We start from the raw sequence: 16,396 nt of genomic DNA, 5'->3' as shown, positions 1-16,396 counted from the left end.
TCCTGGTCATAACAGGCCAACTCTGAGAAAGAGGGTATTTTCAAATTTGGAATAAATTTAATCATGTCATTATTTATGTAAATACAGTAGTAAATATACGTACAAAAATTATATTAAATTATAAAGATAACTATGACTTAGTTTGTTCTTATTTGAGTAATGTGAAATGTTTGTATATGTGTCCTACTTGCCTAGAGGCTAGCCTCAACTTATGATTCTGTGTTAGACTAGCATGCACAAAGTTGGGTTCGGTACGAAGTAGGATAAGATACGGCCACATGGTGAGACCTATAAATCGGATAAAACGGGTAGCATGGTGTATTCATATGATCAGTACCAGAGAATCTTTCATACATGCATTTCATTCATACATTTGTATGATTGTCTATGATACTCTGATGCACATTATGTTTGTAAACAATTGAGAAATAATAATCATATACTATATAGTCAATATTCTCTATAATGTTGTTCTGAATGTTGTTATATTTTATTAGATCAAGAGTTGTGTTAAGTGTCAGAGGTTTGAGAATATAAAAACTTGTGTTCCTGAACTGAAACCTATTCCAATTAAAGCTCCATGGTATATGCTTGGCATTGATTTAGTTGGCCTATTATCCAACTACTTCAAAGGGAAATCGATACATTCTAACCGTCACAGATTACTTTACCAAATGGCCAGAAGCTATCCCTATACCAGACAAGCGTGCTACAAGAGTTGCACTGCAGTTATGTGAGATATTCTACAGGTGAGTTTCAACTATGATAATAATAATTTATTCTCCAAAGTATATAATAATTACAAATTACAAATACATTTACTGGTCAAGATAAATATGTCTATAAATAGCTAATGAGAAAGGGGAATGGAAATAGTTGTCCTGCAACAAATTAACGATAACCCCCAACAAACGATGCACTCTCAGTTTCTTTTATCATGGTGTCTTTTATTGCAAGTGACCCAATAGTTTCTACATTCTCTCTGCAACAGGCTCTTCTGTGAGTAAATAATATCACTGGTCCTTAATTGATCTATCGTTCGACATCATGGCAACATTATTATAGAATGATATAGATGGATAATATTAGATATTTGATTCTATTCCAATTATTTCAACAGGTTTGGAGCAGCAAGACATATACTATAGACCAGGGAAGAGAATTTGTGAATGAGGTGAGTTCCTTTTTCAATGATTTCTTTCATTTTTTCCTTCTGTAAGGAAGGAGATGTATTAGGGGTCAAAAAGTATGTGTGTGTGTGTGTCACCATTTTCTAAAAGACAGCTTTTTTTAAATAATTTTGTCTGTCTGACTTCTATAGTTTAAAACATCTGAAGTAACAAGTGTGTGTCCTAGAAAAATAGAAAATGCCCAACTTGTGTTATTTTAACCATTTGGTATAAGGTCTTTAAGAGATATACGAGATAACCAATTGTATCACTTGTAAAAAAGTTGCCCACAAAGAATATAAAGGAGCTTTCAGTTTTATATGACCCCCTATCAGCATTGAGGTGTACAAAATGTCGTCTTTAGCCATCAAGGACTTGACATGAAGATAAAAGTGAAAAACAATGCACTTTGGAAGAGTGTGGTGAAAAAGTTTGCAGCTTGGGCAGGCACTTGCAGCAAGTGCATAAATTAAAATAGTGCCAATGGTGTTGTAGCACAACTGTAGAGTTTTCAAAAACTGTTTATCCAAATACTGATCCATGCTAGGTATAGGTGTTCATTTGCTGAATGATTATCCAGTTGCCTATCTAACCCAGTTGTTATCTTTGCAATATATGCAATCATTTGGCTGTTGCTATGGGCGTGGTCATGTTACTAGACATATTTGCATACATTTTTTGATTGTCTGTTCACTTGACTATGAATTCCTGATTTTATCTTTGCAATATACATGATTTGGCTGTTGCTATGGGTGTAGTCTTGTTGCTAGGTATATTTGCATCCATTTCATGAATGTAACTCACTTGCCTACCAGATGATGTTATTTGACCAAAATATACTGTCATTTGGTTGTTGCTAAGGGCGTGGTCATGGTTGCTAGGGCCAACTGTGTCAAAATATTTTGAAGAAAATCTGCAGAATAACACTTACAAACATCTCACTAAGCTTCAGTCTCATTGACCAAGTACTTGAGATACAGGTTTTTGACCAAAATCTGATAAGATATATTTCACTAATGAGATTACCATATGTTTAATATCTCTTCATCTAAACACCCCTAAGAATGTTCCCACCAAATTTTAGACCAATCTGCCCAGAAGTTTTTTTTTTATCAAACAATCACATTTTTTGCCCCAAATACACACAGGTCTGATCATTTTGTATTTGTAAGAAACCATCTGTTTATGTATTTACTCTGAATTGTTAAACCCAGGCAATGACATACTGACCTATTTTGTTCTATTGTCAGCAAACTGAAACCAGAGAGACTCCAAATACCAGTACGGGAAGAAATCGAATAAGGAACAACAAGAAATCTCAGGTGTATGTTACAATTAATATTGTTCACACTTTACCAATGTTTTCATACATTTTCTGTGAACATTCAAACCCTATCAAACATTACTGTACACTGAAGGTGCAGCGATGATCATCACATTGATATTTTCTTTTACACAGATACACATTGTAGGAAGTGGCAAGGGTGGGGATGTAGACCCAAACGGAGAGGTCCTCACATCACCCCTGGGGTCATACCCAGAGAAATGGCATGAGCACTGGGCTGAGACTGGAAGATCTTCAGAGAGAATTGGAGGAATATGGTGAAAATGCCAAAGAGGGAACATGCCAATGCACAGAAAAAATTGAAAAGATGGTAGAAATAAGGAAGCTTAATTATTAAGAAAGTAGCAGAGTTGTCAAAAACAAGACATCATCAAGCTCAAGGAAGAACTACACATTGTCAGAGGCGCACCACTCAGAGATCTCCCAGAACCAGAATTGCCATCACTCCTCCCACCAGTACCAGAATTATCACCGACACAAAGCTCCAGAGTAGAAATGCCACAGCCACTCAACTTAGACCAATGTACCTCACCTACTGATCAGCCACACCAAATGCTACCTTTGTTAAATTGCATACAACCTCTATCAGATTATCTCCATTCAGTACCCGCTGCCCCAAGACAAATGCCAGAGCAACAACAGCTAATTCAACCAGTCCAACAGCTACGGTAGAATACCATACAACCATTCCGAGACAACAACATCAATAAGTTTCTTACAATGCAAACATTCCAGACTCACGACAACAACAAGCTTCATTGCCAGACACTTCTTTAGCGGTAGCTGCTTTTCACTGACAAATGCCTCAGGAGTCCATGTCTTGACATATCAACGAGCTCGCTACTGCCCAAGATTCAGCGAGGGTCAATTGCATTCGATGTATTGATAAAGCACTCCGGGATGAACTCCGAAAGGAGTGTATTGCAGTGTAGAACATTTTAACAAAGAGTTGCATGTACCAAGTTGGGTCTATTCAATTCAGGCAGTGTAATGTATTTTATTGACTCTATATTTTCTATATTTTTACTTTTTTATTAGCTCCGCTGTCAGCGAAAGCTGAAAGCGTAGCTTTAGGTATAGGTGGGTATTGAGGTAAAGAGAGTAGAGTGAATCATAGGTGTCCGTCAAACTTTTATATTTTCACTATCTACTCCGAAAGTGACAGTCGGAATTCTTCGATATTTGGTGTGCATGTTCCCTGGGGGGAGGCTATTCAGATTTGTTCATGCCAAGTTGATCTGTGCCATTTTCAATTTTTAGCTCCGCTGTCAGCGAAAGCTGAAAGTGTAGCTTTAGGTATAGGTGGGTATTGAGGTATAGAGAGTAGAGTGAATCATAGGTGTCCGTCAAACTTTTATATTTTCACTATCTACTCCGAAAGTGACAGTCGGAATTCTTCGATATTTGGTGTGCATGTTTCCTTGGGGGAGGCTATTCAGATTTGTTCATGCCAAGTTGATCTGTGCCATTTTCAATTTTTTATGATTTTTTTTCATGAAATGTCATTTTCATCAACTCCTTGAAAACCTCTTGCTAGATTGCTTTGATATCTGGCGTGTTGATGCGCAGGGGGTAGCTTACTCAGATTTGTTAATTTCAAGTCAGCACATCCTCATTTTTATTTTTTATGAATTTTTTTTTTGTACAATCAAAACTGCTCAAGCGGCCACCTTCATAGAGCGGCCACTTGCTCATAGCGGCCGCCTCTATGTACTCCCGACAGTATTTCAATAGAGACGTCATTGGTTATAGCGGCCACTCGTTTGATGCGGCCAGCGGCCACTCTTTTGTGGACCTCAGTGTTATGCGACCCTTTGTGTAACGGCCACGCCGCCCCAATAAGCTTTTACTGTGGTTTAGTTCTTTGTACTTTTCGATAATTTTGTCACCGCATATTGTCCACTTACAGCAAAAGACGTTAGCACATCTGTGTGTACAGTGTGATGATTGACATTCAATCGTACAAGCCCATAGTAAAAGACATTAGCACGTCGCTCTGTGTGTACATTGTACTGGTGATGATTGACAAGCCACTATGAAAGGGCTACTATGATCACAAAGAAAACCGTACAATACGATCAGGAGTTTGAAAGACATGAAACGAAATGTTATTGTTTAGCCGGTATGAGTGATTAAATGTACGTGTTGTATGAACTACGTAACCAACAAGTGTAATCGTAGTCGTAGCGAGTGACTTGACATGACGTTAAACCATCGACAATCTTTGACTTAGTCTTGATCTATTTACTGTAAATCTGATACAAAACTACTTTGATTGACACTGTTTCATTAAATCTACATGTGTTTGATGAGAAACGTCCGGAACGATGCGCGATGCATATTTTTGTGTTGCATACGTGATGCTCGGCCCATCCCACGTGAACCGCCATTTTGACTTCTTTGTTTACAACAGTATGGCATTGGTAATTTCTGCCGTGTGTGTGCATTCGGTCTTATTAACGTCATAGAAAAATGACCGTGTTATCGTTCATTTATCATTTTCTATAAACTTTCTGTTTAAATCAGTGAAAATAGACAACAACTTATTTAAAAAGCGATGTTCCGTCACCTTTTATGCACGATAAACAAAAGACAGTGACGCCGACTTTGCTCTCGATTGACAGACTTGCCGTCACAGTACGTCGGCAAACTCAAAACAGAAGTCAAAGTATGCGTTCGCTAAAATGATTTTAACAGTGACTAAAATTATCGCATCAGAATGCTTTAAATTTCAAGACTTTTTGCGTTTGAGTCACTCTCGTCTTAGCAGTCGTTGTATAAACATCAGTGCTACAGATATCCAAACGTACGTCGTCGTAATGTCAAGTAAAAACCGAAGAGTGCTGTCCTTAGATGACAGGGTAACCGTCATTCAACTACACGAGAATGGAACAAGTTCTAGGAAGATTGCGGAGATGATGGGTGTCGGCAGAACGCAGGTCAACGGTATCGTAAAAAGGAAAGCCGAGGTATTGGAAGAATTTGAAAGTAATGTGCCTGGTGATAGAAAAAGAAAGATTCGAAAAACTGGTAAGTTGTAATTTTTGTAATTTTTTGTTCATGTAAGCGTAAGCTTAGTTAGTGTAGTTTACATTTGTCCGGTCCCGGTTCAAAATCTTTCAAATTATTTACAATTGTTTTCAAAATTGATTGCAGGGAATGAAGAAGTGAACGAGCTAACTTGGGAGTGGTTCAAAGATGCGACAACCCGACGTTTACCAGTTAGTGGTCCCATGCTACGGGAAAGGGCATTGAAATTTGCTAGTGAACTCGGGAATGTAGAATTCAAAGCATCTAATGGGTGGCTCGAGGCATTTAGAAAGCGTCACCAGATAGTGTTTGGGAAAATGAATGGAGAGAGTGGCGACGTGAATGAAGATGTTGTCAAGGCATGAAAAGCACGGTTACCAACCATTTGTGAGGGGTATGAGCCAAGAGACATCTTCAACATAGATGAGAGCGGGTTATTTTTCAAGTGTACCACGGACAGTACACTGCATGTTAAGGGAGATGACTGCAGTGGTGGGAAGAAATACAAAGAGCGTTTAACCCTGATGCTGTGTGCAAATATGGTTGGTGAGAAGGAGAAGCCAATGATCATTGGTAAAGCAAAGAAACCAAGATGTTTCAGGAACATTAATCCCAAGACTCTTCCTGTGGCGTACTATGCAAATAAAAAGGCATGGATGACATCAGTTGTGTTTGAAGATTGGCTACGGACATTTGATAGAAAACTCGGAAGACAGAGAAGAAAGGCACTCCTTTTCCTTGATAATGCGTCGTGTCATCCAAACATCAACCTGCGTAATGTAAAACTGAAGTTCTTTCCACCAAACACAACATCCAAGTTACAACCCATGGACCAAGGTATAATACAGGCCCTTAAGCTGAAATACAGGAAGAAAGAACTTAGACGTGTAATTGCCAGGATGGATGAAGATAGAGCAGCCTTTGGACCAGATCTAATGAAGGCGACGAATGTGTTGGAAGCGATTTACTGTGTTAACCGTTCCTGGCAGGAAGTTGAAGATTCAACAATTGTGAAGTGTTTCAAGAAGGCTGGATTTCATGAAGATGGTGAGATTGAAGAAGAACCACAGGAAATACAACAAGAGGCAGAGGAAGACCTAGAAATTGTTGCACAAGACTTGTTCGGTTGTACACTTCAGGACTTGATTGACATTGACAATGACATTGCGACATGTGCTACAAGTAATGACTGGGATAGGCCAGTAGGAGATTTGCTCGGTGAATTACATGGAGAAGTGGATAGTGAAGAAGACAACACTAGCGACAAAGAAAACTGTGAAGAAGAAGTCACCACCAAATCAAAGTCTTTGATTAACAGTTTGTCTGATGCTGCTAGTACACTTGAAGAACTGAAGGAGTTTGCCCTGTCAAATGGCTATGAAGACATGCTGGATCAACTCCTGTGCCTGAAGGACATCGTTAATACCAAGAAATGTGAGAGAAATGGAGCAGCAAAGCAGAGAACCTTGACTGACTTTTTTAGCACATCCACCAAGTAGAACTTTACAGTACAGTATACACTCTGTGTACACCAACTCACCATTCACCCAAGTCTTTAAACAATCCTGAGAACATTTTATTTTGTGATTTTTATTGTACAATGTACATGTATTTATGTATTACACAATGTGATTTTATCATGTACAATTCATGTCTTTCTGATTTATTTACTTGTTCATTTCTGTGACTTAATAAAACAATGAATAGCTTTAAGATTAAACATGTTTATTGTAGTTTATTGCTGTGTGTGTGTGTGTGTGTGTGTGTGTGTGTGTGTTAGTCAACAATCATCTCTGAAAGACCAGTAATTAGTATTCATGAATATTTAATGACCCTTGATATAAAGGCCACCTGTGTATAAAGGCCACTTTGGAACAGTCCCTTAGGTGGCTGCTATACACAGTTTTGACTGTAATATGAAAAAAATATGAATATGTTAATGAGCATTATGACCGATGCCATATTGGAAATCAGTCGACGAGACTTTAAGTAAACTGCCACTTTTCAAAAGACACTATTGACGTCAAACAAGCAATGTAATATGTGCTATAGTCATAATTCTACGCATTGGGCGCCCAAATGACAAGCGTTTGTTCAAAACAGGGTTGTAAACTTCAAATCCAATTCTGCACCCCTTCTACATAATCAGCCAGTCCGCAACATCGTCATTTGCATACTCTATCCTGATTCGACCAGAAGCTGAAGGTGACCTCATTTGACAGAGCGATTTTCCACAGCAAGTATCTTGAGTATCAACACAGGACGTTCTTGGTACTCACTAAAATCACACTTCAGACCCACTATAAAAGTGTGATGTTTTCAGATAACATGTAACTTGTGATTAATTCTATATTGTCGTGCAATTTGGAATGACAGTGAACCAGAATTAAGACAACTTGCGTAAGGAAGGCATGCCAGGCATGCGGTTGAAGTTATGGCCGACAGTTCACATGTAAAGTTTAACGACATGAACGTGTCTTGCCTTTCCAAAATGCAAATATTTGGCAAGTAAAAATAATTAAAATAATTACAACTTTAATTTGGCTTCAGACTTTGCATTATGTTTTGCGTATCTTTCCCCGTTTTACATGTAAATCCGAAAAGGTTCTCTCTCATCATGTCATCAGTGATCATACCGCGCGGGGCTGCTTTGAGTACGAGCGAAGTGAGGCATGTTGAGGCATTTGGTTGAGAATTATAAATATTGCGAAATGTCAAGTACAAGGTTTAAATACAATGGAATGATGAAAAAAATGGCAGAGTCTGCTGACAGGCGCCGGTCACAAGAAACACTGTAAATTAAAATATCAGACGATGTATGTATTAATCGCCATCTTCTTAGTTTCCGTACGGCGACAATCCACCCGTATGCACGAGGGACTAACCCGGAAGCAAGTCGTTGTCAGCCATGCGTTACAGTGGTAACATCGTTCGAGAAATCGCTGCGTTCAGAGTGTCAATATTCACAGAATTGTTGTTTTCTAGTGAAAACCCGTATTGAATTGTATAACTCTAACAAATGAAGACATGTCAAGTTATATTTTGAAAGTTGTATCGCTAGTTTGAGACGATTTTCTCACGTACTATAGTACTATCGAGGCTTACTTGGACTAGTACTAGTAGTAGGACCTTACTCCAGTTCATCGGGAAGTTTAGCCAGTCCGATAATTCTTTCTGGTTTAGTTTACAACACTTTTGATCACGCAGATTTTGTTGTTGTGATGAAAAGAAATAAAAAAAAAGATCACTTCAACCATTTCGTTGTGTTTTCTTTGTGAAAGGTAATCGAACATGAACGAGTGTTACCACTGTAACGTATGGCTGAGAATGACTATCTTCCGGGTACTTGAGATTGTCGCCGTACGGAAACTAAGATGGCGATTAATACATTTCTTCCCTATATATATCTACCACAACTAGTACAAGTTGAATGTTGTTGACTTTTATATTATTTTAGATCCCTAGTTTATTTCATTCATCATTAACATTTTCCAGGGTTACAGCTGTAAGAACTGGAATTATTTATAGCCAACCTCAAAATCCTCTTTTTTTCTTTTTCTTGTGTGCATTTCCCAGTCATTTTTTTCTGAGATTTTGTGCAATTTTTCATAACAGTAGATTTTTGTTATAAAATGGTGACTATGGTATAAAAGTACAATACATTACCAACTTCTGTGTAAAATGTGTTTTATAGTGAGACATCATATGAAACCAGTAACCACTTTATTAGTATTACATCGCTAAAACAAAACTGCATAGTGAAGAGCTGAAGAACTGAACCACTTCTACATGTCACCAAAATAAAAAATTAAATTAAAAAAAACACAGCGGAGCTATTCTGACCGATAGGTCGCTTGTTTATGATTTTTTTTCCAAAAATGACATTTTCATCAACTCCTCATAAACTTCAAGTCAGATTGCTTTGATATCTGGTGTGTTGATGCACAGGGGGTAGCTTACGTAGATTTGCTAATTTCAAGTCAGCACGTCTTCTCCTATTTTTTATGATTTTTTTTTTGAAATTTGAAAAAAAAATTAATATGTTAATGAGCATTATGACCGACGCCATATTGGAAATCAGTCCGCGAGACTTTAGGTAAAGTGCAACTTTTCAAAAGACACTATTGACGTCAAACAAGCAATGTAATATGTGCTATAGTCTTAATTCTACGCATTGTGCGCCCAAATGACAAATATTTGTTCGAAAAAGGTTTGTAAAGTTCAAATCCAATTCACACACCACCCCTCCTACAGAATGGTTCATTCCAGTATATGCACCCCATAGTGAGAAGTCTTCCATGCCTGAACTGAAGTGTTTTTGACAGAGTCAGTCGTCAATAAAAACGATAATACTCTTTCTAAAATTACCACATTTTGAAAGGGAAAGTACTTTGTGGTTCATTTATGGAGTTTTGTTTTTGTACGATCAATATTGGTGGCAAAATTACAGCATCAAAATTGCCGATGTGGTAATGGACGACAATCCCAAGTACCCAGATGCACGAGGGACTAACCCAGAAGCAAGTCGTTGTCAGCCATACGTTACAGTGCAGTGGTAACATCGTCCGAGAAATCGCTGCGTTCAGTGTCATTATTCACAGAATTGTTGTTTTCGAGTGAAACCCCGTCTTGAATTGTATAACTCTAACAAATGAAGACATGTCAAGTTATATTTTGAAAGTTGTATCGCTAGTTTGAGACGATTTTCTCACGTACTATCGGGGCTTACTTGGACTTGGACCTTACTCCAGTTCATCGGGAAGTTTAGCCAGCCCGATAATTCTTTCTGGTTTAGTTTACAACACTTTTGATCGCGCAGATTTTGTTGTTGTGATGAAAAGAAATTAAAAAAAAGATCACTTCAACCATTTCGTTGTGTTTTCTTTATGAAAGGTAATCGAACATGAACGAGTGTTACCACTGTAACCAGGAGGGTCTATGCTGTAACGTATGGCAAGGGTTTGACATACACGCTGGTCCGCTATCCCGCGAGTCTAGTAACTTTCTGTAAGGACCATGTACCAGTAAAGGTTTATACTAAAATGCCCATTGCAGGTAGTCCGACGGGATAGTGACTTTTCGATAGGTATATCAGGGAGCTCAGAATTCAAACCACCGGCTATATGATGAATTCACGGTCATAGTAAAATTCATTTGATTTTTAATTTGCTATTTTGACCAACTCCGGTTGTCTATTCGCGATAAAATTACGATTAGGATTAGTTTGGAAACGGGGTAGACTTTCTATGATTCCGTGTCATAAAAGCATGTGTTGTGTAGTTTTCGAAAAGCACACCCGGTGGTAAAGTCGCCCAACAGACGATCTCACGCCATTGCTGTACTACGTGGCACTTTATTCTGGCGGGGTGTCTCTTGAAAACGGGAATAGCGAACGATGAGCCAATCAAGTGAGACCTTTCAAATGTAGCTAATATTATAGCCAATAAAATTAGTTGTACGATGATATGTGTATAATAAGTCCTCTACACTGTAACAAGTAAATAGTAAAGTTGAAATCTTTGTCGCATGAATTCGTATTTATGTACGGATGCGTAGTCTTTCTGAACAGTAATTCTTAGATCAGTTAGTATTTAAACTACGTTTCTGAGTTAATTATTCGGTAGGTTATTGACGAGCTCCCTTTGTAAAAACGCTGTACAAATTGGATGTCGGCGTTCGCCCGGCCACGTTCAACGGAACTAGTGAAGCTCAATCATAACAATGGTGGCTGTCAAAATCGAAGACGCAATTTGACCATGTCGCTATTTCAGTGAGTTTATTCAGCAAGAAAACAACGTGTTCTATGTTTTTGTACTTCCTACATGATGTGATGATCCTTTTTTTTACCGGTACAACTTACAGCCTACAATGAAACTGCTAACTTACTTAGTAACACTGACCATGGATGTATTAGTGATACATCACTTATACATCCATGCACTGACACGATTCCGTGTTCCGTGTTCCGTGTTCATGTTTTGGTATTCAGTTTGAAAAATTAAAATCCTGAACTTTATTTTGCGAACGGTTTTGTCATTTCTTAGTAATTATAGGGCCGACTGTATCACGTTTAACGTTTATGTCAACCCGGAAGTACATAGACACGAAAATAGACGAAGTGACTTGTACATATAATTAGTAACAAAATTTTGCTGTAACTGCTGGTAACCTTCAAATTGATTCATTTTTATGTTGTAAATACATTCTAATATGCACTAAGGAGAACACTATAAAGACTTGCTCCATGGGAAGGTAATTTTTTGTCTTTTAAAAATGCAATAGTTAGATCAATGTGTACCAGAAATGTTATGTAGTATTTAAGCTAGAAATAAGACCACATAACATCTTATTACTCCTCCCCCCCCCCCCAATTAAGACAAACTACTCACAGAAAGCAACAAAAAAAAGAGAAGAAGCTCCAAAACATAAAAAAGAGAATAAAATTACAGTAAGGAGTTGATGATGCACAAACAACTACAACGAAATAGACAGTTCAATTACAACAGTGTTTGAAATAAATATGGGGTTTGGAAAAGTGAATTAGAAGTAGAGCAAAAACTAAGAGAGATGAAGAGCCTAAGTGAACAAGCGAAAGCACTTAAAGATAGGACCACCAAATTTTTTGCAGGACTACTACGTTATCAATTTTACTAGTCCTGTGGGATAGTGACTTTTACTCCAGTGTCGAACCCTGTTGACTGAGAATGACTCTCTTTCGGGTACTTGGGGATTGTCGCCGTACGGAAACTACGATGGCGATTAATACATTTCTTCCCTATATATATATATCTACTACAACTAGTACAAGTTGAATGTTGTTGACTTGGTAAATTTGTTAGAAAATTCAAATTCAAATTGCCTCAAAATTATTTTAGATCCCTAGTTTATTTCATTCATCATTAAAATTTTCCAGGGTTGAAGCTGTAAGACACTGGAATTATTTATAGCCAACCTCAAAATCCTCTTTTTTTCTTCTTTTTCTTGTGTGCATTTCCCAGTCATTTTTTCCCTGAGATTTTGTGCAATTTTTCATAACAGTAGATTTTTGTTTTAAAATGGTGACTATGGTATAAAAGTATGATACATTACCAACTTCTGTGTAAAATGTGTTTTATAGTGAGACATCATATGAAACCACTAACCACTTTATTGCATCGCTAAACAAAACTGCATAGTAAAGAGCTGAAGAACTGAACCACTTCTACATGTCACCAAAATAAAAAATAAAATAAAACAAAAAAACAGCGGAGCTATTCTGACCGATAGGTCGCTTGTTGATTGTAGATTTCTGGAGCTGTTTTTTTTAGATTGTTTTACTACTGTTCACATTGTTTTCTGGGGGTGGTCATTATAATAAAGAAATGTGAAAGTGCATCCTGTCAGTGTGATTTCCATGGCGAGTATTGGGTGGTTAAAAGACCTACTATTTTTGTATAGGTGTATGAGTATTTGATAATTAGAGAAAGTCAGTTATGTTGATTAAAATGCATGGAAAAGAATTAATATTCCCCATTTCCTGATGTCGTCCAATGCATATCTACAAGTATAATTTTGGCAGCCCATCCATGACCCTGAGACCACAGTATACCAATTTGATGCACCCTTATCAGAGCATATATGGATAATTTCGTTGGCATGGGTCCTGATGCTGATTCCATCTTCATACGTTGATTTGAATATGCCTTTCAACAGTAACAATCAAAATGTCGTCTTTCAACAGTAACAATCAAAATGTCCTGACAACTTGTTCAAAAGTATCAATTTCTATAGGTAGTCAGACGATTTCGATCACGTGGCTGTATGTAGTGAAAACCTGGCGAAAAGTTTCACTTGAAACAGTGTAATCAATTAAGTCCCTTGTGAATATTGAGCTGAAAAGAAAACTTTATCCATGTCTTGTGTTTATCGTTTTTTCCTCTGTAAACTTTTTTGATGTTATTTAGTTTTTAAATTCATTTCTGTAATGTTGAACTTGGCTCTGGGCTAGTCTGCCGGAATCCACCAACAATATGCTACGTTTATTTTTCGAAAATTTCAAAAAAAGAAAAAAACCTGTTACACTGCATAAGTGACACAGACAGCCTATTTTAGTGTTTTTTTAAGGCTAAAATTTAGAAAGGTCAAAGATTGTACTGTGAGTGTGACGGCACATGCAACGTCTGAACTATTAAACTAAAGGGAAGGGACAGAGGGGGAACTTAGTGTTCGATACTGAAGTAGCCATGGAAAATCTTACTTTAATGTTTTTTTCTTAAAAGAAGCAAAACATAGACATAGCGACTTTGAAACCCTAAAATTTTGAGGTACATTTACACGTAAAAACAGACTGTTCTAAGACTTGTCACGACCCATCCAACCATGAAACCATGAACAGTAGACTTGTCCACATTGAGACCACTTGTTATTACATTGCATCATGTGTTGTCTTCTAGACATCAGGTGCCAAAATCACAAATCATCTTGCATTTGATGATTTAACTTAAAGCTGCACCTTTCGAGAAACGGTGAAATTTGCGGAAAATGGCCTAGATAAAACCCAGCTGTACTAGCTGTGACCCTGTATGGCACCCCCTCCCCCCTCCCCAAATTTTGAAAAAAAAAAACTTTATTGGGTTCTTTTAACTGCTTGCATGCCATCAATGAATGGAGGAATTAATTCTCTTACAATACATTACATGATTGTTAATATGTCAGGTAGTCTCCACTTACTACATCTTTGATAAAAGAGCTTTTAAAGTTAAGATTTATTCAAAAATGTGCACCATTCATAATGATCTGTTTCATCTCAAAACCAAATACAACAGATTTTTTAGTTTCATTGTAAGTGTTATGACGGTCGTCAAAAAACAGTGTAGCAACCTCTTGTGTTCTGCTGTTAGTGTGCCAATCGTGTTTATGTCGTATTTTGTTCTTTTCTGCCACCATCACTTGCTTTTGACGATAAAGTAGAGGTTTCACCAATTTGTAAACCAAAATACGAACATGTCATTACTATGCACTCTATGAAACATGTCCCACTGCGGGCCTACTGCAATGAATGAGCCCCCCTATCAACAGTAATGACACATAACCGGAACATCGTCATCTGACATGGAAAGTCACCTGATCTTAAACACATATTGAGTATCGTGAAAAAATCAAATATGCCAGGTAATGGTCTAAAAATATCCACCAAGAGCAGAAAATTAATGATTCACAACCATGGCGTACATTTTCCTCTTTTTGGGTTTTGTATTCGCATTAAGCGATTGTGGCAAGCTTTAGCACTGATGCGGTCAGCACAGTGCGTTACAACAAAAGACAATGTAAATAAAGAGACATACTCTCCTTTGTAATGAATTAAAATTAATTTGCATTCATGAATAAAGTACATCCCGTTAAAAGAAATTAGAGTGAGACAGGACGCAGTCAGTGTGGCTCTAAGACTCGTCCATTTGCATGCGCATCTGCGTCTCGTCTACGACACACCAGCCGGGTGACCAAGTTCCGGCTTGTACTGTAAGTCATCCACACACATTCAGACACACAGACAGACAGACAGACACCACACCATGCATATAGCACTTGAACTTCATTTGTTCAGTTGTGCTAACTAGAGACTGAAATCAACATCCCTACAAAAAATCAAAATATTTTACCAAGGTTTTTTTCCCTTTAAGTTTACCTAGAACCAGGCAGTCCGAAAGATATAGATATATAGATGGACAAGACTCATCGAGTCTGTAGTATGAATGAATGAATATATGTTAATCATAGACACTCAGTGTTTATGATTTAATTCAACTGTGCTAGAAAAAACGTTTCCAAGCAACTTCAAGGAGAGGTTAATCATGATGACATTGACATTGGGATGTGAAGTAGCCCATTAATGATTTCATGGCATTAATAAAACAAGAACCTTTCATTTCTAGGCCGAATCAAAGCATTTTCTCACACACTGAAATAAGTTTTTTGACCGAAAACGCACACCTGTGATGCAATCATGTTGCTTTGAATAATTTCCCAAATAGACATCAAAAGTAATGTCCCCATCAAATACCAAGTCAATTGGTCCGACTGTTTTTGAGTAAGTTGTCACACACACACACACACACACACACACACACACACACACACAGACGGACAGTCATCGCACCATGCATATAGCACTACTGAATCTTATCAAATCAGTTGTGCTAAAAATCAGATACAAATTCTAGGCCCAATATATTTAAAGTTGACTAAACCTCAGACTAGTGGTCAGTTGACTAACCCTCAGACTAGTGGTCAGTTGACTAAACCTCAGACTAGTGGTCAGTTGACTAAACCTCAGACTAGTGGTCAGTTGACTAAACCTCAGACTAGTGGTCAGTTGACTTAACCTCAGACTAGTGGTCAGTTGACTAAACCTCAGACTAGTGGTCAGTTGACTAAACCTCAGACTAGTGGTCAGTTGACTAAACCTCAGACTCGTGGTCAGTTGACTAAACCTCAGAGTGGTCTGAGACTAAACCTCAGACTAGTGGTCAGTTGACTTAACCTCAGACTAGTGGTCAGTTGACTAAACCTCAGACTAGTGGTCAGTTGACTAAACCTCAGACTAGTGGTCAGTTGACTAAACCTCAGACTAGTGGTCAGTTGACTAAACCTCAGACTAGTGGTCAGTTGACTTAACCTCAGACTAGTGGTCAGTTGACTAAACCTCAGAGTGGTCTGAGACTAAACCTCAGACTAGTGGTCAGTTGACTAAACCTCAGAGTGGTCTGAGACTAAACCTCAGACTAGTGGTCAGTTGACTTAACCTCAGACTAGTGGTCAGTTGACTAAACCTCAGACTAGTGGTCAGTTGACTTAACCTCAGACTAGTGGTCAG

The 16,396-nt window shown here is 37.9% G+C and overlaps 2 long non-coding RNA genes across 3 annotated transcripts in view; one reads left to right on the top strand and one right to left on the bottom strand.

Moving 5' to 3' along the window:
* The window catches only part of LOC144453272 (uncharacterized), a 33,399-nt gene that overhangs the window by 10,306 nt on the left and 6,697 nt on the right, over positions 1-16,396 (bottom strand). The window lies entirely within an intron of this gene.
* On the top strand, positions 539-3,593 carry LOC144453273 (uncharacterized). The gene is made up of 4 exons (XR_013482401.1): positions 539-749; positions 1,121-1,174; positions 2,420-2,493; positions 2,629-3,593. It is a non-coding gene; the product is annotated as an uncharacterized LOC144453273 (long non-coding RNA).

Source organism: Glandiceps talaboti, unplaced genomic scaffold (genome assembly GCF_964340395.1).
Source record: "Glandiceps talaboti unplaced genomic scaffold, keGlaTala1.1 scaffold_32, whole genome shotgun sequence".
In the NCBI taxonomy this organism is placed as follows: Eukaryota; Metazoa; Hemichordata; class Enteropneusta; family Spengelidae; genus Glandiceps; species Glandiceps talaboti.
Note: the sequence above shows the minus strand (reverse complement) of the source record. Positions and strands in the feature narration are given on the sequence as shown.